Genomic DNA, 26245 nt, shown 5'->3' with positions numbered 1-26245 from the left:
GGTACAGCCACTATGGAGAACAGTTTGGAGATACCTTAGAAATCTATACATAGAACTTCCATATGATCCCACAATCCCACTCTTGGGCATCTATCCCAACAAAGCTCTACTTAAAAGAGACACATGCACCCACATGTTCATTGCAGCCCTATTCACAATAGCCAGGACATGGAAACAACCCAAATGTCCATGCAGAGATGATTGGATGAGGAAGAAGTGGTATATATACACAATGGAATACTACTCAGCCATAAAAAAGGATGACATCATGCCATTTGCAGCAACATGGATGGAGCTAGAGAATCTCATCCTGAGTGAAATGAGCCAGAAAGACAAAGACAAATACCATATGGTATCACTTATAACTGGAATCTAATATCCAGCACAAATGAACATCTCCTTAGAAAAGAAAATCATGGACTTGGAGAAGAGACTTGTGGTTGCCTGATGGGAGGGTGAGGGAGTGGGAGGGATCGGGAGCTTGGGCTTATCAAACACAACCTAGAATAGATTTACAAGGAGATCCTGCTGAATAGCATTGAGAACTATGTCTAGATACTCATGTTGCAACAGAAGAAAGGGTTGGGGAAAAACTGTAATTGTAATGTATACATGTAAGGATAACCTGACCCCCTTGCTGTACTGTGGGAGAATAAAATAAAAAAAAAAGAAATTTTAGTATTATGCCTAATTAATATTGTGTTGAAATGCTAAATAAAGAATATTAGACTAAGAAAAAAAAAATCCAGGTGGGATCACACCCCAACCCCTCAGTAAACAGGCTGCCTAAAGATCCCTCAGGCACAGAGCTGCCTCTAATCCCATCCAGAGACTAAGCCCCACCCACCAGAGGGATTAGAATCAGCTCCACCTACCAGTGGGCAGGCATCAGTCCCTCCCATCAGGAAGCCTACAGCAACTCCCATACCAACTTCAGCCACAAGGGGGGCAGAAACAAGAAGTATAAGAGGCTACAACTCCATTATCTATAAAAAGTCTTCACACCAAAAACCTATAAAAATGAAAAGGCAGAAAACTATAACTCTGATGAGGGAGAAAGAAAAAACCCCAGAAAATCAGCTAAGTGATCTGGAGATTCTCGGCCTCCAGGAAAAAGACTTTAGGCTGTTGATGCAGAAGATGATATATGACATTGGAAATAAATTAGAGGCAAAGATGGATAACTTACAGGAAACACTGACCAAAGAGATACAAGATATAAAACTGAAACAAGAAGAGATGCAAAATACAGTAACTGAAATAAAAAATTCACTAGAAGCAGCTAACAGCAGAATACAGGAGGCAGAAGAAGGAATAAGCGAGGTGGAGGACAGATTAGAAGAAATTACGGATGCAGAATAGAAAAGAGAAAAAAGATTGAAAACGAAGAGAGTCAGAGAACTCTGGGACAACATTAAACCCAATATCCATATTATAGGGGTGCCAGAAGGAGAAGAGAAAGAGAAGGGGGCAGAAAACAAATTCCAAGATATAATAGCTGAACACTTCCCTAACATGGGAAAGGAACCACTCACTCAAATCCAGGAGTCACAACGAGTACCATAGAAAATAAACCCAAAGAGGAACTCCCCGAGATACATATTAATCAAACTAACCAAAATTAAAGACAAAGAGAACATCTTGAAAGCAGCTAGGGAAAAGAAACAAGTAACATACAAGGGAACCCTGATAAGGTTATTGGCAGATTTTTCAGCAGAAACTCTGCAGGCCAGAAGGGAGTGGCAGGATATACTTAACGTGATGAAAAGAAAAAACCTCCAACCAAGATTACTTTACCCGCAAGGCTCTCATTCAGATTTGAAGGAGAAATGAAAAGCTTCACAGATAAACAAAATCTAAGAGATTTCAGCAACACTAAACCAGCCTTACAACAAATACTAAAGGAATTTCTCCAGGCAGAAAAGAAAAGGCCACAACAGGCAACAAAAATGCCACAAATGACAAGGCTCACCAGAAAAGATACAAAATCATCCATGCACATTTATGCCACCAAAATCAGAAATCATGAGAAGAAGTGGGTACAAATGCAGGACCCTGGAGATGAACTTGCAATTAAGAGAACAACTTAAAACAATCTCATATACATATAGACACTTATATCAAAACTTCAGAATAACTGCAAACCAAAAATCTATAATGGATACACAAACAAATACAAAAAATCAACTCAAATACACCACCAAAGATAGTCATCAAACGGCAAGTGGAGAGAACAAGAGAAGGAAAGAAAAAAGAGCAACAAAAACAATTCCAAAGCTATTAATAAAATGGCAATAAGAACAAACACATCAATAATCACCTTAAATGTGAATGGACTAAACACCCCAACCAAAAGACAGAGACTGGTTCAATGGATATGAAAACAAGATGCATATATATGCTGTCTTCAAGAGACCCAATTCACTTCTAGGGACACATACAAATTGAAATTGAGAGGAGGGAAGAAAATATCCCATGCAAATGGTAATCAAAAGAAAGCTGGAGTAGCAATACTCATATCAGACAAAATAGACATTAAACTGAAGAATATTTTAAGGGACAAGGATGGTCACTACATAATGATCAAAGTATCAATCCAAGAAGAAGATATAACAGTTTTAAATATATACGCACTCAACCTCGGTTCACCAAAATATATAAGGCAACTGCTAACAACCTTAAAAGGACAAATTGGCAATAACACAATCATAGTCAGGGACATTAACACCCCACTTACAGCAATGGACAGATCATCCAGACAGAAAATCAATAAGGAAACACAGGCCCTGAATGAAGCATTAAACCAGATGGACTTCATAGATATTTATAGGACATTCCTTCCCAAAGCAACAGGATACCCATTCTTCTCAAGTGCACATGGAACATTCTCTAAGATTGGTCACATCCTGGGCCACAAATCCAACCTGGGTATCTTTAAGAAAAGTGAAATCATACCAAGCATCTTTTATGACCACAACACTATACAAGTGGAAATCAACAAGAAAAAATCTGCAAAAAACACAAACATGTGGCGACTCAACAACATGCTACTAAACAACCAATAGATCACTGAAGAAATCAAAGAGGAAATTAAAAAATACCTAGTAGCAAATGACCAACGAAGATACGACACTCCAAAACCTATGGGATGCAGCAAAAGCCATTCTAAGAGGAAAGTTTATAGCAATACATGCCCACCTCAGGAATAGAGAAAAATCTCAAATAAACAAGTTAACTTTATAGCTAAAGCAGCTCAAGAGAGATGAACAGACAAGACCTACAGTTAGTAGAAGGAAAGAAATCATAAAGATCAGAGCAGAAATCAATAAAATAGAAATGAAGAAAACCATAGAAAAGATCAATGAAATGATGGAGTTCCCATCAGTGATTAACGAATTTGACTAGGAACCATGAGGTTGTGAGTTTGATTCCTGGCCTTAATCAGTGGGTTAAGGTTCTGGTATTGCCATGAGCTGTGGTATAGGGTGCAGACGTGGCTTGGAACCCACATTGCTGTGGCTGTGGCTGGTTGCTACAGCTCTGATTAGACCCCTAGCCTGGGAACCTCCATTTGCCACAGGAGTGGACCTGGAAAAGGCAAAAAGACAATAAATAAATAAATAAATAAATAAATAAATAAATAAATAAATAAATAAAGTGAAAATCTGGTTCTCTGAAAATATCAACAAAATTGATAAACCCTTAGCCAGACTTATCAAGAAAAAAAGAGAGAAGGCTCAAATCAATAAAATTAGAAATGAAGGAGAAGTAACAATGGACATCACAGAAATACAAAGGATCATAAAAGACTGCTATATACAACTATATACCAATAAAACAGAAAACCTAGAAGAAATGGACAAATTCTTAGAAAAGTACAATCTTCCAAGACTAAACCAAGATGAAATAGTAAAGATGAAAAGACTAATCACAAGAACTGAAATTGAAACTGTGATTAAAAAACTTCCAACAAACAAAAGTCCAGGACAAGATTGCTTCACAGGCAAATTCTATCAAACATTTAGAGAAGAGCTAACACCTCTCCTTCTGAAACCATTTCAAAAAATTGCAGAGGAAGGGACACTCCCAAACTAATTCTACGAGGCCACCATCACCCTGATACCAAAACCAGACAAAAATACTACAATAAAAAGAAAACTACAGGCCAATTTCACTGATGAACATCAATGCAAAAATCCTCAACAAAATACTAGCAAACCACATCCAACAATACATTAAAAGCATTGTACATCATGATCAAGTGGGATTTGTCCCAGGGATGCAAGGGTTCTTCAATATCTGCAAATCCATCAGTGTGATACACCACATTAACAAACTGAAGAAGAAAAACCATATGATCCTCTCAATAAATGCAGAAAAAGCCTTTGACAAAATCCAACACCCATTTCTGATAAAAACCCTTTAGATAGTGGGCATAGAAGGAATTTACCTCAACATAATCAAGGCCATATATGACAAATCCATAGCTAACATCAATCTCAATGGTGAAAAGCTGAAAGAATTCCCACTGAGATCAGAAACAAGACAAGGATACCCCTCTTGCCATTACTCTTCAACAAAGTTTTTGAAGTCCTAGCCACAGCAATCAGAGAAGTAAAAGAGATAAAAAGACTCCAAATTGTTAAGGAAGAAGTAAACTATCACTATTTGCAGATGACATGATACTATACCTAGAGAATCCTAAAGATTCTACCAGAAAACTGTTAGAGCTCATCCATGAATTTGGCAAAGTTGTAGGATACAAAATTAATACACAGAAATCGATGGCATTTCTATATACCAACAATGGAAGAGCAGAAAGAGAAATTAGGGAAGCAATCCTGTTTACCAATCACATACAAAAGAATAAAATACCTAGGAGTAAACCTACATAAAGAGTCAAAAGACCTGTACTCTGAAAACTATAAGACACTGAGGAAAGAAATCAAAGATTACACAAACAGATGGAAAGACATACCATGTTCTTGGATTGGAAGAGCCAATATCATCAAAATGACTATACTACCTAAGGCAATTTACAAATTCAATGCAATCCCTATCAAATCACCAAGGACATTTTTCACAGAACTCGAACAAAATATTTTAAGGTTTGTTTGGAAGCACAAAAGACCCAGAATAGCCAAAGACATCCTGAAAAAGAAAAATGGAGCTGGAGGAATCAGGCTCCCTGACTTCAGACAATACTACAAATCAACAATAATCAAAACCATATGGTACTGGCACTGGCACAAAGACAGAAATATAGATCAGTGGAACAAGATAGAAAGCCCAAAATTCAACCCATGCACCTACAGCCAATTAATCTATGCCAAAGGCGGCAAGAATATTCAATGGAGAAAGGACAGCTTGTTCAATAAGCGGTACTGGGAAAACTAAACAGCCACATGGAAAAGAGAAATTAGAACACTCCTCAACACCAAAAACAAAAATAAACTCCAAATGGATGAAAGACCTAGATATAAGACCAGACACTATAAAACTCTTAAAGTAAAACATAAGCCAAACACCCTCTGACATAAACGACAGCAACATCTTCTCAGATCCACCTCTTAGAGTAATGACAGAAAAAACAAAAATAAATAAATGGGACATAATCAAACTTAAAAGTTTCTGCACAGCAAAGGAAACCCTAAACAAATGAAAAGGCAACCCACAGAATGGGAGACAATATTTGCAAATGAATCAACTTACAAGGGATTAATCTCTAAAATTTATAAACACCACCTAAAGCTCAATACCAAAAAAGCAAACAACCCCATCAAAAAATAGGCAGAAGATCTAAACAGAAAATTCTGCAAAGAAAACATATGGATGGCCACAAAACACATGAAAAGATGTTCAAAAAGACTCATTCTTATAGAAATGCAAATCAAAACCACTATGAGGTACCACATTATACCAACCAGAATGGCCATCATCAAAAAGTCTACAAACAATAAGTCCTGGATAGGGTGTGGAGAAAAACAACCCTATTACACTCTTGTTGGGAATGTAAATTGGTGCAACCACTTTGGAAAACAGTATGGAGATTCCTCAGAAAACTAAACATAGAACTACCATGTGATCCAGCAATCCCACTCCTGGGCATCTATCCAGAGAGAATCATTACTTGAAAAGACATATGTGCCCTGGTGTTCATTGCAGCATTGTTTTCAAAGGCCAAGACATTGAAACAACCTAAATGTGCCTTGATAGAGGAGTGGATCAAGAAGATGTTGTACATATACACAATGGAATACTGCTCAGCCATTAAAAGGAATGAAATACCAGCAACATAGATGGACCTAGAAATTTTCATGCTAAGTGAAGCTGACCACACAATGAGGCACCAACATAAATACTTTCACTGACATGTGGAATCTGAAAAAAGGACAGTCTGAACTTCTTTGAAGAACAGATGCTGACTCATAGACATTGAAAAACTTATGGTCTCCAAAGGAGAGAGTTTGGTCGGTGGGGGGATGTGATTGGGTTGTGGGATGGAAATCCTGTGAAATTGGATTGTAATGATCATTGTACAACTACAGGTGCGATAAATACATTGAGTAATAACAAAATAAAAAAATTAAAAAAAGAATGGCTATCAACAGTAACACAGATTACATTAAAATGGAAGTAGAAACTATAGGGAGGAGCCTAGAAAAATTAGAGAATACATTTGCAGAGACCAAAGCTGAATTAAAGGCATTGAACAGCAGAATGAATAATTTGGAGAAATGAATAAGTGACTTGGAATATAGATTAATGGTAATAATCCAATCAGGACAGCAAACAGAAAACCAAAAGGAAAAAAAAATGAAAGCAATATAAGAAATGTATGGGATAATATAAAGCATGCCGATCAATGCATAATAGATTCCAGAAGAAGAAGAAAGAGAAAAGCCAATTGAAAATCTATTTGGAGTGGGTTCCCATTGTGGCATAGAATAAATGAATCCAACTAGGAACCATGAGGTTGTAGGTTTGATACCTGGCCTTGCTAAGTGGGTCATGGATCCAGCGTTACCATGAGCTGTGTGGTAGGTTGCAGACACAGCTTGGATATGGTGCTGCTGTGGCTGTGGTGTAGGCCAGCAGCTACAGTTCTGATTAGACCGCTAGCCTGGGAACCTCTATGTTCCACAGGCACAGCCCTAAAAAATTGTATTTGAAGAAATTACGGCTTAAATTGTTCCAGATATATATAAGAAAACAAATATCCAGATATAGGAAGAACAAGCTGAACCCAAACAGACCTATGACAATTTAAAGATGAGAATATTCTAAAGGCAGCAAAAGAAAAAAAAGAGCTAATTATAAGCTATTATATGATAGCCATAAGGCTATCACCTGATTTCTCTACAGAAACATCACAGGCCAAAACAGAGTAGCAAGATATATTCAAAATTCTAAAAGGGGAAAAATAAATTCTGCAACCTAGAATACTGGATCCAGTAAGATTATCACTTAAAATAAGAGCAGAAGTTAAGAATTTCTCAGACAAGCAAAAACTAAAAAGAATACAGCAATACTGAACTTATCCTAAAAGAAATATTGAAAGCTCTCCACTAAATAGGAACTAAGTAAGAAGATGTATGATGGAGGAAATCACAATTAGATAATAATCATTTATGTAAGCCAGTATGCAGATCAAAAAGACACACACACACACAAACTATTTGTGAAAGCTGTGGAAAACACAAGGGACAGTAAGAGGTTAAACATGAAGTAGCCAAAAAAAAAAAAAAAAAAAAAAAGGACATCAAAGTCATAAAATGTGTGACAGGAGTGTAAGAAAATATAGACTCTGATTTTTAGAAAGTGTTTGAGCCTATGTGACTATCAGTCTAAAGCAAGCAGATATAGGAAACAGTTAACATACTTGAAAAACAGGACAACAAAAAATAAAAACAAAAAGTAGATTCACAAAAGACAAAGACAAAAGGACACAGCATAAAATAAAAGAAAATCATCAAACCATAAAAAGAAAAAGAAAGGAACAAAGGAGAAATATAGAATCAACAGGAAAACAAGGTTTAAAATGACAATAAAGGAGTTTACATAGTGGCACAGTGGAAACAAATCTGGCTGGGAACCATGAGGTTGCAAGTTCCATCCTTGTCCTCGCTCAGTGGGTTAAGGATCCGGCATTGCCATGAGCTGTGGTGCAGGTCACAGATGTGGCTCAGATCTGGCATTGCTGTGGCTCTGGTGTAGGCTGGCAGATGTAGCTTTGATTAGACCCCTAGTCTAGGAACCTCCATATGCCACAGGTGGGGCCCTAAAAAGGAGAAACATAAAAAGCAATAAATACATATCTATCAATAATTACCTTAATGGAATGAATGTTCCAACAAAAAGATACAGAGGGGCATACTGGATTAAAAAAAAAAAAAGAAAAGAAAGAGCCTACAATATGCTGCCTACAAGAGACCTACCTGAGGAAATAGGAAACAAATAGAAAGTGGACAGAAAAAGAAATTTCATGCAAACAGAAATGACAAGAAACTGGGAGTTGTAATACTCATTATCAGACAAAATAGACATTAAAACAAAGGTGATAAAAAAGATAAAGTAGGACAATATGACAAAATATCAATTAAAAAAAGATATTACACTAGTCAAAATGTATGTACCTCATATAGGAACATCTAAATACATAAAACAAACACTAACAAATATAAAAGGTAAAACTGATGGAAGCACAAAAATAGTAGACTTTAACACCCTACTCACATCAATGGACAAACCTTCTAGACTAAAATCAATGAGGCAGCACAGATCCTAAATGACACAATAGAACAGTAAGAAGTAATTTTATGAATTGACGTTCATAAAAACCAGAATATACATTCCTTTCAAATGCACATGGAACATTCTCAAGGATTGACTGTATAATGGGGCACAAAACTAACCTCAACAAATTTAAGAGTATAGAAAGCATTTCAAGTATCTTCTCTGACAACAATGGCAGGAAACTAGAAATCAACTATGGGGAAAGAAAAAGAGAAGAAACTGACTACTTGGAGACTTAGCAACATGATACTAAAAAAAAAAAAAAACACAATTGGTCAACAGGGAAATCAAAAAGGATATTAAAAACATGCCTTGGGACAAATGGCAACAAAAACATAACTATTCAAAATCTATGGGGTGCTTCAAAAGCAGTTCTTAGAAGGAAGTTCATTGCAATACAGACCCCCTTCAAAAAAATAAGAAAAATATCAATTAAACAACCTAAACTCCCTCTTAAAAGAATTAGAAATATAACAAACAAAACATAAAATCAACATAAGGAAGGAAATAAAAATTAGAGAGGATATAAATAGAAATTTTAAAAATAGTAGACAAAAATCAATAAATCCAAGAGCTAGTTCTTTGAACAAGTAAACAAAATTGACAAATCTCTGGCCATCCTCATGAAGAAGAGAGAGAAATCAAATAAACAAAATAAGAAATTAAGAAGGAGAAATCTCAATTGATACTGCAGAAATACAAAAAAAATTAGAGTAAGAAAAATTACATGCCAACATATTTTACCATCTAGAAATCTGATGATTTTCTAGAAACACACACCCCACCAAAATGAAATCAAGATGAAATAGATAATTTCAACAAAATGATCACTAGAAATAAAACTGAACATGTAAAAAAAATACTCCCTACAAAGTCCAGAACCAGACTGCTTCACAGGAAAATTCTACCAAATACAAAAAGAACTTATACTGATCCTTCTTAAACTCTTCCAAAATGTTGAAGAGGAGGGAACACTCCCAAAGACATTCTATAAAGCCACCATGACCCTAATAACAAAATCAGACAAAAATACCACTAAAAAATAAAATATGTTATTTATTATATTGTTTATTATTTTGTTGATGAATATAGATGCAAAAACTCTCAACACATAAGAAACTTCATGCAGAAAATTCCCATTGTGGCTCAGTGGATTGTGAGCCTGACTAGCATTCATGAAGATGTGGGTTTGATCCCTGCCCTCACTCAGTGGACTAAGGATCCAGAATTTCCATGAGCTGTGGTGTAGTTGTTAAAGTGGCCATACCATTCAAAGCAATCTACAGATTTAATGTGATCCATATCAAATTACCCATGGAATTTTTCACAGAATTAGAATAATCCAAAATTGTATATGGAACCATAAAAGACCCAGAATTGCCAAAGCAATCCTGGGGGGGGGTGAATAACAAAGCAGGAGGCATAACTCTCTCAGACTTCAGACAGTATTACAAAGCTACAGTAATAAAGACAGTGTGGTATTGGTACAAAAAACAGACATATGGATCAATTGAACAGAATGGAGAACCCAGAAATAAACCCAGACACTTAAGATCAATTCATCTTTGACAAGGGAGGCAAGAATATAAAATGGGAAGGAGTATCTTCAGCTAGTGGTGCTGGGAAAACTGGACAGCTCCATGTAAATCAATGTAACTAGAACACATCATCATACCATGCATAAAAATAAACTCGAAATGGCTTAGAGACTTAAACTTAAGACAAAACACCATCAAACTCCTGTGGGAGAACATAGGCAAAACATTCTCTGACATCAAGCATACAAATGTTTTCTTAAGTCAATCTCCAAAGGCAATAGAAATAAAAACAAAAATAAACAAATGGGGCCTAATCAAGCCTACACATTTCTCACAGCAAAGAGAACCATAAACAAAATGAAAATACAACCTACCTAGGGAATGAGAAAATATAGTAGCAAATGATGCAACTGATAAGGGCTTCATTTCAAAAGATAAAAACAACTCATACAACTCAACAACAAAAAAGCAAATCAAATGAAAAATTGACAGAAGACCTAAGTAAACATTTCTTCAAAGAAGACATATAGATGGCCAGTAAGCACAAGAAAAGATGCTCAACATTGCTAATTATTAGAGAAATGCAAATCAAAACTACAATGAGATGCCATCTAAATCAGTCTGAATGGCTATCACTAATATGTCTACAAATAAAAAACTCTGGAGAGGGTATGAAGAAAAGGAACCCTCTTACATTGTTCCTAGAAATGTACATTGATACAACTACTATGGAAAAACAGTATGGAGGTTCCTCAGAAAACTAAATACAGAACTACTATATGATGCAGCAATCCCACACCTGGGCATATATCCATACAAAACTATAATTCAAAAAGATACATGCACCCCTATGTTCATTGCAGCAATATTCACAATAGCCAAGACATGCATGGAAACTACCTAAGTGTCCACTGACAGATGGGTGGATTAAGAAGATAAGGTATATTAGATACCAGATATGAGTGATATCATGTGGTATTTGTCTTTCTCTTTCTGACTTACTTCACTCAGGATGAGAGTCTCTAGTTGTATCCATGTTGCTGCAAATGGCATTATTTTTTTCTTTTTTATGGCTGAGTAGTATTCCATTGTGTATATATACAAAATCTTCCTAATCCAATCATCTGTCAATGGACGTTTGGGTTGTTTCCATGTCTTGGCTATTGTGAATAGAGCTGCAATGAACATGCAGGTACATGTGTCTTTTTTAAGAACTGTTTTGTCTGGATATATGCCCAAGAGTGGGATGGCTGGATCATATGGTAGTTCTACATACAGATTTCTAAGGTACCTCCATACTGTTCTCCATAGTGGTTGTACCAGCTTACATTCACACCAACAGTGCAGGAGGGTTCCCTTTTCTCCACACCCCCTCTAGCACTTGTTATTTGTGGACTTCTTAATGATGGCCATTCTGACTGGTGTGAGGTGGTATCTCATGGTAGTTTTGATTTGCATTTCTCTAATAATCAGAGATGTTGAGCATTTTTTCATGTGCTTTTTGGCCATCTGCATCTCTCCCTTGGAGAAATGTCTATTCAGGCCTTTTGCCTATTTTTCCATTGGGTTGTTGGCTTTTTTGCTGTTGAGTTGTGTAAGTTGCTTGTATATTCTAGAGATTAAGCCCTTGTCCATTGCACCATTTGAAAGTATTTTCTCCCATTCTGTACATTGTTGTTTTGTTTTCTTTTTGGTTTCCTTTTCTGTGCAAAAGCTTGTTAGTTTGATTAGGTCCCATTGGTTTATTTTTGCTTTTATTTCTGTTGCTTTGGGAGAGTGACCTGTTAAAATATTCATGCGGTTGATGTCAGAGAATGTTTTGCCTATGTTCTCTTCCAGGAGTTTGATGGTGTCTTGTCTTATATTTAAGTCTTTCAGCCAATTTGAGTTTATTTTTGTGCATGGTGTGAGCGTGTGTTCTAGTTTCATTGATTTGCATGCAGCAGTCCAGGTTTCCCAGCATCACCAAAGCAATCCTGAGAAACGCAAACCAAGCAGGAGGCATAACTCTTCCAGACTTTAAGCAATATTACAATGCCACAGTCATCAAGACAGTTTGGTACTGGTACCAAAACAGACATACAGACCAATGGAACATAATAGAGAATGCAGAAATAAACCCTGACACCTATGGTCAATTCATCTTTGACAAAGGAGGCAAGAACATAAAATGGGGAAAAGACAATTTATTCAACAACATGGAAGAACTTTAAATGACAATTACTAAGTGAAAGAAGCCAGTTTGAGAAGACTATATACTGTATGATTCTAACTATTTGACATCTGGAAATGATAAAACTATGGAGGCAATGAAAATATCAATGTTTTCCAGGGGTTTTAGGGAGGGAGGGATGAATAGGCAGAAAACAGAGGAGGTCAGTAAAAATACTCTGTATTACACCATCTTGATGAATATATGTCATTATACATTTCTGCAAACCTAAAGAATGTACAACACCAAGAGTTAACTCATGTAATATGTGGACTTTAGGTGATGCTGATGATATGTCTATGTTCATCAATTGTTACAAAGTTACCACTCTCTTGGGGGATATTGATAATAGGGGATACTATCCATTTGTGGATACAGGAATATATGGGAAATATCTAAAATTTTCTCCCAATTTTGCCATGAATCCAAAACTGTCCTAAAACTGAAGTCTTAATAAAATAACTTTATGTAATAGTATAAACAGAATACTAAGCATTACATTATATAATTTTCCTAATTGTCATGGAATTCTTTGGCATACTATAACTCATTACATTAAACAAATAACTTCTAAAACAGTAAAAAAAAAAAATCAGTAAAACCAAAAGTTGATTCTTTGAGAAAAACCAACATAGTTGTCAAACCTTTGGCTAGACTTATCAAGAACAAAGAGAAACAACATAAAGTCAGAGCTTAAAGAGATGTCATTAACACTAATCTTATAGGAGCAGGTGGCTTCACTGTTTAGTTCTTTCAAATATTTAAATAATAAAAACTAGGGAGATCCTTTTGTGGCTCAGCTGTAATTAACCCTACTAGGGTTAATGAGGATGCTGGTTTGATTCCTGGCCTCGCTCAGTGGGTTAAGTTTCCAGCATTGCCATGAGCTGTGGTGTAGGTCAGAGATGTTGCTCTGATCCAGTGTTGCTTTGGCTGTGGTGTAGGCCAACAGCTACAGCTCCAATTCCACCCCTAGCCTGAGAACTTCCATATGCCATAAGTGTGGCCCTGAAAAGCAATAAATAAATAAATAATAAAAATAAGAAGAACTAAGAACTAAACAAGCATTTATAAGAAAAGAGGAGAGGGGAAAAGAAATCCTTTATTATCCTATTCTATAAAGTGTGATATCAAAATTAGACAAAGCTATAACAAGCAAACTATAAACTGGTATTCCTAATGAACATACATAAAAAAATTCTGAACACAGTATTTATAAATCAAATCCAATAAGATAAAAGTTTATACACTATGACCAAGTGAGATTTAAATCAATTTTGATATGATACATTATACTAATACAATAAAGGATAAAAAAATGACCTTCCCAATAAATGAAAAAAATTAAAACCCAAATATTTATGATTAAAATTTCCTAACAAACTCTGAATAGAAGTTTATTTCCACAACCTGATAAAAGGTATCTATGAAGAACCCCCAGTTAATATCATACTTAAGTTGAAAGAATAAAGACTCTCTCCCTTAAAATCAGGAGCAAGACAAAGACATTTTTTCTCACCACTTTTGTTCAACACTTTTGAGGAGGTTATGGCCAAGATAATTATACAGGAAATAAAATACATCCAGATTGGAAATGAAGATATAAAACTATGTTTGTAGATGATATAATCTTGTTTATGTAATATTCTAATGGATAAGAAAAAGTATTAAAACTGATAACTTCATTTAGCAAATTTGTAGGATACAAGTCCAGTATAAAAATTCAATTGTATTCTTATGCATTAGTAATGAACAAACCAAAATTGTAATTAAAAAAAAAATCATTTACAACAGCATCAAAAATACTTAAAAATGAATTTAACAAAACAAATGCAAGACTTGTCCATTTAAAAGTACAAAAAAATGTTAATTGAAAAAGAACTGAATACATGGGCATTCTTTGTATATGAAATGGAAGGCATAATATTGTTAAAGTGGCAATTGTTCCTGAATAGATCTAAAGAATAACTATCACAATCCCAGCTATTTTCTTAGTTGACATGACAATACTAAAATTTACATGGAAATGCAATGGACCCAAAATAGCCAAAACAATCTTGAAAAAAAAAAAAAAAGATTGGGAGGATTAACACTTTCTGATGTCAAAATTCACTGCAAAAATGCAGCAGCCCGTGATACTCTGGTAATGACATAATGGAAAAGAAATGAGAATCCAGAAAGAAATCCAACTGGTTTTTTACTCTGTTTCCAAGATAATTCATTGGGGAAAAATGCCTAATCAAAAGTGGGCAAAATATTTGAGCAGACACTTCTCCAAAGTAGGTGTACAAATGTCCAATAAACACATTAACATGCATCTATATCATTAGTCATGAGGGAAAAGCAAACTATAACCAAAATGAGATGCCACTTCATCATACATATTAGAATAGCTATAATAAGTAAGACAGACAAAAATATGTATTGGCAAAGATATGGAGAAGGAGGAGTTCCTGTCCTGGCTCAGTGGTTAACAAATCCGACTAGGAACCATGAGGTTGTGGGTTCAAGCCCTGGCCTTGCTCAGTGGGTTAAGGATGTGGCATTGCCGTGAGCTGTGGTGTAAGTCACAGATGTGGCTCAGATCCTGTGTTGCTGTGGCTCTGGCATAGGCCGGTGGCTGCAGCTCTGATTGGACCCCTAGCCTGGGAAACTCCATATGCCATGGGAGTGGCCCTAGAAAAGGCAAAAAGACAAAAAAAAAAAAAAAAAAAGATATGGAGAAAGAGAACCCTCCTATATTGTTAGCAGAAGTGTAAATGATGCAGTCACTTTGGAAAATATTTAAGAATTTAAACATAAAACTACTACATTACTCATCAATCATTCCCTAATTATCTAAATAAGAGAAATAAAACATATGTCCATATAAAGACATGTAATTGAATATTGATATGAACATTACTCATGATTTTCCTGAGTGGAAAGCCAAATTGGTATATTCATTCAATTGAATACTGATCAGCAGTAAAAAGGAACAAAGCACTGGCACATTCTACTTCATGATCAAACTTTAAAAACATTATGCTAAGTGAAAGAAGCCAAATTCAAGAGACCACTTTTGTAGGATTCTATTTATATGAAATATTAAGAAAAGACAAATTTACAGAAACACAGAATAGATTAATATTTGCCAATATTTGAGGTAAGAAAAGGAATTAACAATCATAAAATGGTATGAAAAATCTTAATTGGGTGTGTAAAACAGAACTTAAACAGATTTATAATGATGGATCTATAGCTCAATAAAGCTATTAAAATATTTGAATGCATATTTTAAATTAATTGTATGATACATAAACTATATCTCAATAAACTGTTGGAATAAAATGAAACCTCCCATAAATATTGTATGTTTATCCACTACTGCTTTATACAGTGTGAAGCTATATTACTCTGTGTATATTAACAGCTTCTTACTTCCTGACCTGATCTCCATCTTTTCTCATTTTCTAGTAAAGTAGCTTACTCTTATTGTGCATTTTACTGAAATTAGTACAGCAATACCATATTTATTTTCATTAATGTTTGCATGGTATATGATATTTTATTATTTTACTGTCAAAATTTCTGTGTTCTCATGTTCAAAGTGAATTTTTTATGCAGCATTTTTTTCAATGCAGTGTGCTATTTTTAATCTTTTAATTGGAGTTTTTAGATCATTGACATTTATCTTAATTACTGATATATCTAGCATTACATGTACTCTCTTACTATTCATTTTCTATTGGTCCTATGTGTATTATAGTCCTTCCCTCTCCTTTGTTTCATTATTTTATTTGTTTGATTTTTCACTTTTCCCTTGCATCATCCTTCCAATTATTTGGTCTTTTGCTATTCTGTTAGTGGTTGCCTTAGTGAGTACAATAATTATTCTTTCTTAGTATGCTTACCAATTTCTAAACAGTTAAAGGACTTTAGAGTTTTTTCAAATATGTTTTTTTTATTTATTTATTTATTTTGCTTTTTAGGGATGCACCCATGGCATGGAGGTTCCCAGGCTAGGGGTTGAAACTGAGCTATGGCTGCCCGCCGATGCCACAGCCAGAGCAATGCAGGATCCAAGCCACATCTGTGACACACACCACAGCTCATGGCAATGCAGGATCCTTAACCCACTGAAGGAGGCCGGGGATGGTACCCACAACATCATGGTTCCTAGTCGGATTTGTTTCCACTGCTCCACAATGGGAACTCCCAAGTTTTTCAAATATGTTTAATCACCACTTCCCTTTGGTGACATTGTGGCCATGTATTTAAACATTTACTATTTTAAACCCTGTAAGACAGTTTCAACATTTCTTCTCAAATCTACTCACTGGATACTACATCAAAACCATTGTTCTTTATTTTGGAGCTGAGAACTTACAGTAAATATTGGTATCAAAACCATTAATATTTCCAGAATTACCCATTTTCTTTTCTCCATTGTCTTCGGCCCACATATTGATCCCTGCAAGGGGTGGGGGTGGGGTTTCTAGAATTCCTGATATTTTATTAGTATTGTGAAAGATTATTTGTGAAGTTGTTGTTAGTTGTTTGATTTTTGCTTTGGTTTGGTTTTGATTTGTTATTCTAGTTTCTCAGTTTGTACGTAAGGGTTATTGAAGAGATTAAAAAAAATCTGTGGTGCTACCAACATTTTGCCCAAACCAGACAGGTTCACAACATTTATTTTTGCACTTCTAATTGCATACATTATACCCATATCATCTGAAGAAAGACAAAAAAAATCAATATAAATATTAGATAGTTATGTACCCTAATTCAAAAAGAGAGATATGTAGTAAAATGAACTCCATGTCCTTTGAAAACATTTTTAGTGCTTTATTTTTATATTAGTTCATTGCAATCCAAGTTGAGTTGTAAAAGTGTTAACCCTTTTATATTTTACTGGCCTTTACAGCAAAGCATGAGCACATGCCTAATTGACATTATATTAAAAAGATGTGTGATAACACTGCTTACCTAAGGCATCAATATCAAGATTAAATTTTAACTGCATATTAATATGTTTTCTGCCTCAATACCACCAATAATTTTATAGAAAGATATCCTACAAAGAATTTGTGAGTCTAAGCCAAGTTGAGATATTTTCCCCTGCACCAAAAAGTTGCTACTTTGTTGAAGTGTAAGTTAGCTTTATAAAGAAAAAAGCAGTAGTTATAAATCAAGAGAAATCTCATGAGAGTATTCAAAACCTATCATCAGATAATTAAGTGACATGGCGTTGACATTTTAATAATGCTTAAGTGTACTACAGTGGTCATATTCTGAGACTATGGTCTCAGACAAACAAGAAATGTGTTAGAAGCTACTGAGACTATGGTCTCAGACAAACAAGAAATGTGTTAGAAGCTACTTCAGACAAACAAGAAATGTGTTAGTATGCAAATGCTTAGGGATTTATTTCACAAATAAATCAAAATATAGTTTCCAGCTTATGAACTGTTTTTCACATGCATATTTCCTGAAAATGTATTTTATGTAAAATGTGGATATAACATACTGCCATTAATTTTCATTGCATAAGTTCTAAAATTAGTTGCTATATACTTGACAAACACACTTTGAAATAAGCACTTACCAAGCTACTAAGAGTAAACAAATACCTTGAGTATATTGCTCTTTATACCCAATATGCTGTAAAAATGCATGTTTATCATTATAAACTGAATATCTTAATAGGCAACATATGCCTGCAAGTTCAGAGCAATGCCATTTTAATAATAAGTCCCAAGGTACCCAACTGGTTAATTAATTATCAAATAATTGCTAAAATCACTAAGTGATGTTTAATTGGCACACTAATTGATATTATAATTTTCTATCCTTATTTTATATTAAGAAAATCCATAAACATGTAAGCCAAAGAAGAAAATATATGATATATGTTAACAGTAATAATACTAATAGAAATAATCATACAGTTTTCATTCTCATATCCTTTCTTCATCCATTGGCCTGATTATCATAGGTCTTTTAAAATAAATATTTTTTCAATGTATAATAATTCTGTTATTAAAGTAATTTGAAGTTTTAGTATTTCCTAAATTCTACAGTCCAAGTAGGAAATATGATTATGCTATTAAAATGCATTCAATTAGAAATATGTGATGTGACATGATTCATGTTTCCAAATTCCACATTTTTGTTTTCTTTAGTAGAAGCTGGAAGTCAGAGCTATGCTAAAGTTTCCAGGAGAGAAGTATTGTCCTTGGGATAGAACTATAGAAGTCACAGTTATCAAGCAACCAAATATTTTTTGACTGGTGAGACAAGTCATGTATTATATATAGCTGGTAAATGTATTGTAATACATTATGAATATAACAGTATTTTAACCTGCCTTTATTAGAAAAATGACAAATTAACCAGAGATAGTCATGAGCAAAGGTGCAAGATAATGACCAAAATACTGAGATTAAAAAAATAATCTCAGTAAAGACTAAAAATGACTCCTCCAGAAAACAAGAAAGCCTTCAGGGGGATAACTTACAACTATTGCTAATCAGAAGAAAAAGTAAATAATATTGGATAAAATGAATTAAAATACTTTAAAATAAAATTTTAAATTTTTAAAGAAATTTAAATACTTTCTCTTAATTTTCCAGAAAGTCATATTATGTGAATATCAATTTTATGATAACCCAGAATTCAAACATAAAGACAAAAGAATTTTGTGGGCTTTTGTAGTTATGTCAAGGAGAATCTGAGAGGGTCTTATTCCATTAAAACATAGATGATGTGAAAGTTATTGATATAAAAATTTCAAATTCCACATTCAGATGATGAATTTACATTTAAAAAGGTATTTAATATTAATTAAGTTAATATTTGGTTAACCTTACAGTAAAAATTCCAGCATGCCAACACTAAATTCCAGATGATTTTAATAGTCCTGGGTGTTGGAAATTAATATTCCATCAAATAAAACACCTGGATAATTCGTAAAAGTGTACACTAGCATGGGTCAGCATACCCAAGTTCTAAACTGTGAAGTAGACACAAAATACAAAGGAGTTCATAAACAAGAGCATTGCAATTATAAAATGTTTCAACAACACTTTCTTCACTCCTTGTATAATTTCAAAATTGGGACAGCTTGTTTGTTCTTTCACCAACCTTAAGCACATTCTTCCATAATGAATTCTCACTTTACAATGCCTCAATTTTTGATTCTGCTAAATGACAAAATGAATGCTCAACTGTGTTTTGAGAATTTTCCTAGAGGCAAATGAAATTTAGTTATCTATTTTGAGCATGTAAAATATAAAATAAGGAAAAATATCTACTTACCCAAAGAAACACACAGTAACATATGCATACACATATATGAAGACTGCAGATTGATTATATAAATTATTGAATTTGGTCAATAAAATATACCAACACTAACTATATCTTCTCCCTTTTTCTCTTGAAATAAATTTTTAAAACTTACAGTTTATTGGGAAGCTATTTCATTGAGAAAAAATGAATACACAACCAAATATCTTTAATGTATAGAGAAGAAAAATATATAATATCCAGGTTTATTATTATTATATAAAAGAACTATATGCTGACATGCAAAGCTATGGTTTTCTTTTCTAAATAATTTTTATTTTTTCCATTATAGCTGGTTTACAGTGTTCTGTCAATTTTCTACCACATAGCAAAGTGACACAGACACACATACATATATACATTTTTTTATCACATTATCCTCCACCATGCTCCATCATAAATGACTAGATATCGTTCCCAGTGTTATACAGCCAGATCTCATTGCTTATCCATTCCAAAAGCAATAGTTTTCATCTATTAACCCAAGATTCCCAGTCTATCCCACTCCCTCCTCCTCCCCCTTGGCAACCACAAGTCTTTTCTCCAAGTCCATGAGTTTCTTTTCTGTGGAAAGTTTCATTTGTGCTGTATATTAGGTTCTAGACATAAGGGATATCATATCATATTTGTCCTTCTCTTTCTGACTACATAATTTAGTATGAGTCTCTAATTCCATCCATGTTGCTGCAAATGACAATATTTTGTTCCTTTTTTTTGGCTGAGAAGTATTCCATTGTGTATATGCACCACATCTTCTTAATTCATTTATCTGTCAGTGGAGTTTTAGGTTTTTTCCATGTCTTGGCTATTATGAATAGTGCTGCAATGAACACACAGGTGCATGTGTCACATTACCAAAGTATATTCGAGAAGAATTACTATTCTTACACAGATTAAGAATTAGCATAACTGCTGGAAGCATATCTTTTTATTGATAATTCATTTTAATATTCATGAAAGAAAAATTTCTTATAAAATATAATTTATTCTAGAGGGGAAAATCAAATGGTACTATGGAATTATATTTTAGGAGCTATGATAAAGATGTGCCCAGACATAATTGCATAAAAGTATTTGTTTCAATCTCATGCAAAATTTAAAAGAGTGATGTTTATATCAGTTTTGCATTTGGCTCTATATGTTAATTCAAGGACCTGATTTCTTCCATTTATTTTGTCCCTCCTCCTGGGGTGTTGTCCTCATCTGCACAGTTGAAGCTGAGTCACAAAAATATTCACATATCAGATAATGTAAATTGTCAACTGTAGCAATAGGGGAAATCTAAAAAGAACACTCAAGCATATGAACAAATAAAATGAGAAGCCCAAGTGATTTTTATCTTCACAACATGAGATATGACAAAATCTACTTGTATAAAAATTTAATTTTAAAAAATTATATGTAAATATACAAAGGCAATAACATTTTACATAAATATAGAACAGTTTGAAAGTATAATTTTTAAAATAACATTGATATTTTGCAATGCAAATATGAAAATGTAATAAATTAACTATATATGTAGGTGTATTTTGATTAAATTATTATTGAGGGTCATAAAAGGCAATAAATGGAAAGTCATTCCAAGTTCCAAAGTGGAAAATATGATTATTATGTCAGTTCATATTTAAATATGAGCACTATAATACAATACAAATTGAGTAATAATAATATTAAAAACTTGCAAAAAAGGCCATGTTGCCTAAAAGAAATAAATGGAATATTGAATGAAACTTATTTGAGGTTGATTTTGTTAAGATATGAAAGTATATCATAGAGATACAGCAAAATAAACTAGTCAAGGACATACAGAAAGTTAAAAAAAAAGAATAGAGTTCAGAATTAGACCCACAAGTAATTATTTAATATAATTTAATAAGGATATATAACAAATATAAATGCATATTATTTTTGTGTGAGGGTTGGTTTCCTGTGCATAACAATAAAGGTAGAAATTACTACAGAAAAGATTGATATGATTACAAAATGTAAAACTCTCTCTGTAAGTGGAATTTCTAGTAACATGTACAGTACTTCTATGAAAGTATCTTTAGGAATAACTGAAGTTTAATTTCCTATCGGTCCACAACAATAGGAGCCTTATAATCTAATCAAGTTGAGTTAAAGAATATGATAAATTATATACTTCTTAAACACATGAATTAGTGTTTTTATATTCATTTTGATATATACATGCCTGTATAGAAATATTCCAAATCTTTTCCATTCTTATATCTATATAGTGAGAGGTAATATTGTGATGGATACCTGTATAGGTTTAGATATTGACATAGATATATGTTAAATGTAAAATGAAAAAAAGTAAACAATAAAGGGCATGATATTTGTCATAATTCATTTGGGATTGAGTGCTTTATTAGAGGAAGAAATATATTGCTCACAGTTCTAGAGAATAAAAGTATGAAATCAAGGTGCCAACATGGTCAGTTGAGGACTTTCATCCAGGTTGTGAAGTTATTGTTGTATCCTCATATGGCAGAATGGTCAAGTGGGCTTTTTTAGGCCTCTTTAATAAAGGCATTTATCTCATTTATAAGAGCCCTGCCACCATGATCTAATCTCCTCCCAAGGCCTCACCTACTTATATCATCACATTGGGCATTATGATTTCAACATATGAATTTAGGGGGATATAAATATTCAGATCACAGCAGTACTGTATATAACAAATTGTCTGCAACAAATCTGTGTAAATTAATCACCTAAAAAACTAGCATGAAAATATAAACACAAAAGTAGTAAAAATAAGTATGATTATAATAATTGGTAAAGATATAGACAAGATGTCTCAAAAATATGACATCAAAAACAAAACATTACAGGGAGAGTAATAATCTTAAACTTTATAATGGGATTAAAATTAACTTGTCATCAACTTAAAATATACGGTTATGAATATAAGTTGTCCTATGTAAGCCTCATGGTAACCACAAAGCAATGACTTGTACTAAATACACAAAGAGAAAAAGAAAATAATAGAAGCATATGATTAAAAGAAAGTTATCAAAACATAAAAGAAACAAGCAAGAGGAAAGAAGTATATATTAAAAATAAGCCAGAACAATTAACAAAATGACAATCAACACACACCTCTCAATTATTACTTTAAATGTAAATGGATAACCAAAGGCATAGAATCAATAAATTGGTCAAAACAAACAAAAAAACAGACAAACAAAAAAACAAAAACTATGCTACTTACATGAGATATAGTTCAAACATAAAGAGACACACAGAGGGATGGGAAACATATGCCATGAAAATGGAAACTAAAAGAAAACTAGAGTAGCTATATTTATACAAAATAGACTTTAAAACAAAGGTTGTAATAAGAGACCAAAAGGGATTTTACATAATGATATAGAGGTAAACAACAAAAAATATGACATTTGTAAATATTTATACATCCAACATAGGAGCACTTAATATATAAAGAAAATATTAACGAGCTTAGTTGGAAAAATAGAGAGAAATACAAACTTTGCAGGAGAATTCAATACACCACTTACATCAACAGATCTCTCAAACAGAAAATCAATAAGAAATCATCAACCTTGGAGTTCCCTGGTGGCTCAACAGGTTTAGGATCTGGCAATTGTCACTGCAATGGCTCAGGTCACAGCTGTGCCACAGGTTCAATCCCTGGCCTGGAAACTTCCACAAGAATTGGGCATGGCAAAAAAACAAAAAAAAAACAAAAAACAAAAAACAAAAACATCAACCTTCAGTGACACTTCAGATAGGCTTAACAAATAATTACAGATTATTCCATCCAAAGGCAGTAGAATACACATTCTTCTCAAGGGCACATGGAATATTTTCCAAGATAAATCACAGGCTAGGCCACAATCAAATATTAGAATATTTAAGAGGATTGAAATCACATCAAGAGTTTCCAACCACATAGATATGAAACTAGAAATTACTTACACAAAGAAATCTGGAAAATTAAAAAATATGTGGTGATTAAACAACATACTACTGAAAAACTAATGGGTCATCAAAAAAAACCCATAATGTACTTTGAGAAAAATTACAATGAAAATGTAATGTACAAAAATTTATGGGACACATTAAAATCAGTTCTAAGAGGGAAGTTCATATTTTTAAACACCTACTTCAAGAAACAAGAAAGTCTCAAGTAATCCCCCTAACGTCCTACATCAAGAAACTAGAAAAAGAAGAACAAATAAAGCTTAAAATTACTACAATGAATGGGGTAACAAATATTATAAGAGAAATAAATTGAACAGAAACTAAAAAGACAATAGAAAAGATCAAGAGCTAGTCTTTGTAAAGATAAACAACACAGACAAATTTTTACCTACACACATCATTTACAAAAAAGGAGAGGACTGAAATAAAATCAGAAATTGAAGAGTAGATATTACAATTGATACCACAGAAATACAAAGGATAATAAGAGATTAACTTGAGAATTATAACACCAACAATTTGGAAAACATAGAAGAAATGGAAAAATTCCTACCAAGCTATAATGAGAAAAAATAAGAAAAACAAAAAAAAACTTTAAAAAAATATAAAAAAATAAATATAAAACCTACCACAATTAACTAATCATGAAAAATAATATTTGAAATGATCAAAATCTAACAAGGCTGTTGAATCAGGAACCAAAACTTCCCAGCAGGACTACACAAGACCATACAGGTTCACTGGTGAATTCTATCAAATATTCAAAAAAGAATTATTATCAATCATTCTAAAATTTTCCAGAAAAAGGGAGAGGAGGGAACTCTTTCAAACTCATATTACAAAGCAAACATTACCCTGATACCAAAACCAGAAAAGGGTGCCATGAAGAAAGAAAAATACATGGCAATATCCCTAAAAACATAGATGCAAAAATTCTCAACAAAATAACAGAAAACTGAATTCAACAGTATATTAAAAGGACCATACACTCTGTGATCAAGTGGGATTTATTCAAGGGATGCTGGGGTGGTTCAAAATCCACAAATCAGTCATTATGATACACTATATTAACAAAATGATAATCATATGACCATCTCAATCGATGCATAAAAAGAATTTGTTGAGGAGTTCCCATCGTGGCGCAGTGGAAACAAATCCAACTAGGAACCATGATGTTGTGGATTCAAACCCTGGCCTCACTCAGTGGGTTAAGGATCTGATGTTGCCATGAGCATGGTATAGTTCACAGACATGGCTCAGATCTGGTGTTGCTGTGGCTCTGGTGTAGGCTGGCATCTGTAGCTCTGATTAGACCCCTAGCCTGGGAACCTCCATATGCCGCACGTGCAGCCCTAAAAAAATGAAAGACAAAAAAAAAAAAAGAAAAAGAAAAAAAAAGGTATTTGATGAAATTCAAAATCCATTTATGATAAAAATTCTCTATTACTTGAATATAGAGAAAATTAACCTAAATAAAATGAAGATTATATATGACAAGCTCATAGCTAACATCATACTCAATAGTGACAAGCTGAAAACTTTTTCTCTAAGATCAGGAACAAGATAAAAATGCCCACCCTCGTAATTTTACTCAACATAGTATTGGGATTCTTAGCCAGAGCAATCAGGCAAGAAAAAGAAATAAAAGGCATCTAAATCAGAAAAGAAGTAGTAAACTGTCACAGTTTTCAAATGACATATGTTATATACAGACAAACATAAAAACTTCATTAAAAAAAAACCCTGTTAGATATAATTAATTTAGGAAAGTTGCAGGGTACAAAATTAATATATGGAAACCTGTTGCATTTCTTTTTTATTTTTTTTCTTTTTAAAACAATATTGGAGTTTGAGGTATACAGCAAAGTGAATGAATTATACATATACATATAGCCATTCTTTTTCAGATTATTTTCCTATATAGGTTATTACAGAGTATTGAGTAGATTTCTCTGTGCTATACAATAGGTCCTTGTTATCTATTTTATAATCTGTTTCACTTCTATCAATAATAACAAATTATCAGAAACAGAAATGAAGAAAATCCCACTTACAACTGCATCACAATCAATAATATAAATAAGAATAAATTTAACTGAGGAGGTGAAAAACCTTTACTCTGACAACTATAAGAGAGTGAAGAAAGAAATTGAAGATGACACAAATAAATGGAAAGATTTATCACAGTTACAGATTTGAAGAATAAATATTGTTAAAATGACCATATTATCCAAAACAATCTACATATTCAATGCAATCCTTATGAAAATACCAATGGTATTTTTCTCATACCTAGATAATACACTAAATTTACATGAAACCAAAATATGAAAAAAAACCCTGGATAACCAAAGCAAATCTCAAGAAAGAAGAACTAGAAGTATCATACTCCTTGACTTCATGCTATATTACA

Source organism: Sus scrofa, chromosome X (genome assembly GCF_054392235.1).
Source record: "Sus scrofa isolate SSC_HxYL_T2T_F1_AM1 chromosome X, Sscrofa_HxYL_maternal_Yorkshire_Landrace_v2.0, whole genome shotgun sequence".
NCBI classification, from domain to species: domain Eukaryota; kingdom Metazoa; phylum Chordata; class Mammalia; order Artiodactyla; family Suidae; genus Sus; species Sus scrofa.
The sequence above is the reverse complement of the archived record's forward strand: the minus strand, read 5'-3'. Positions refer to the sequence as shown.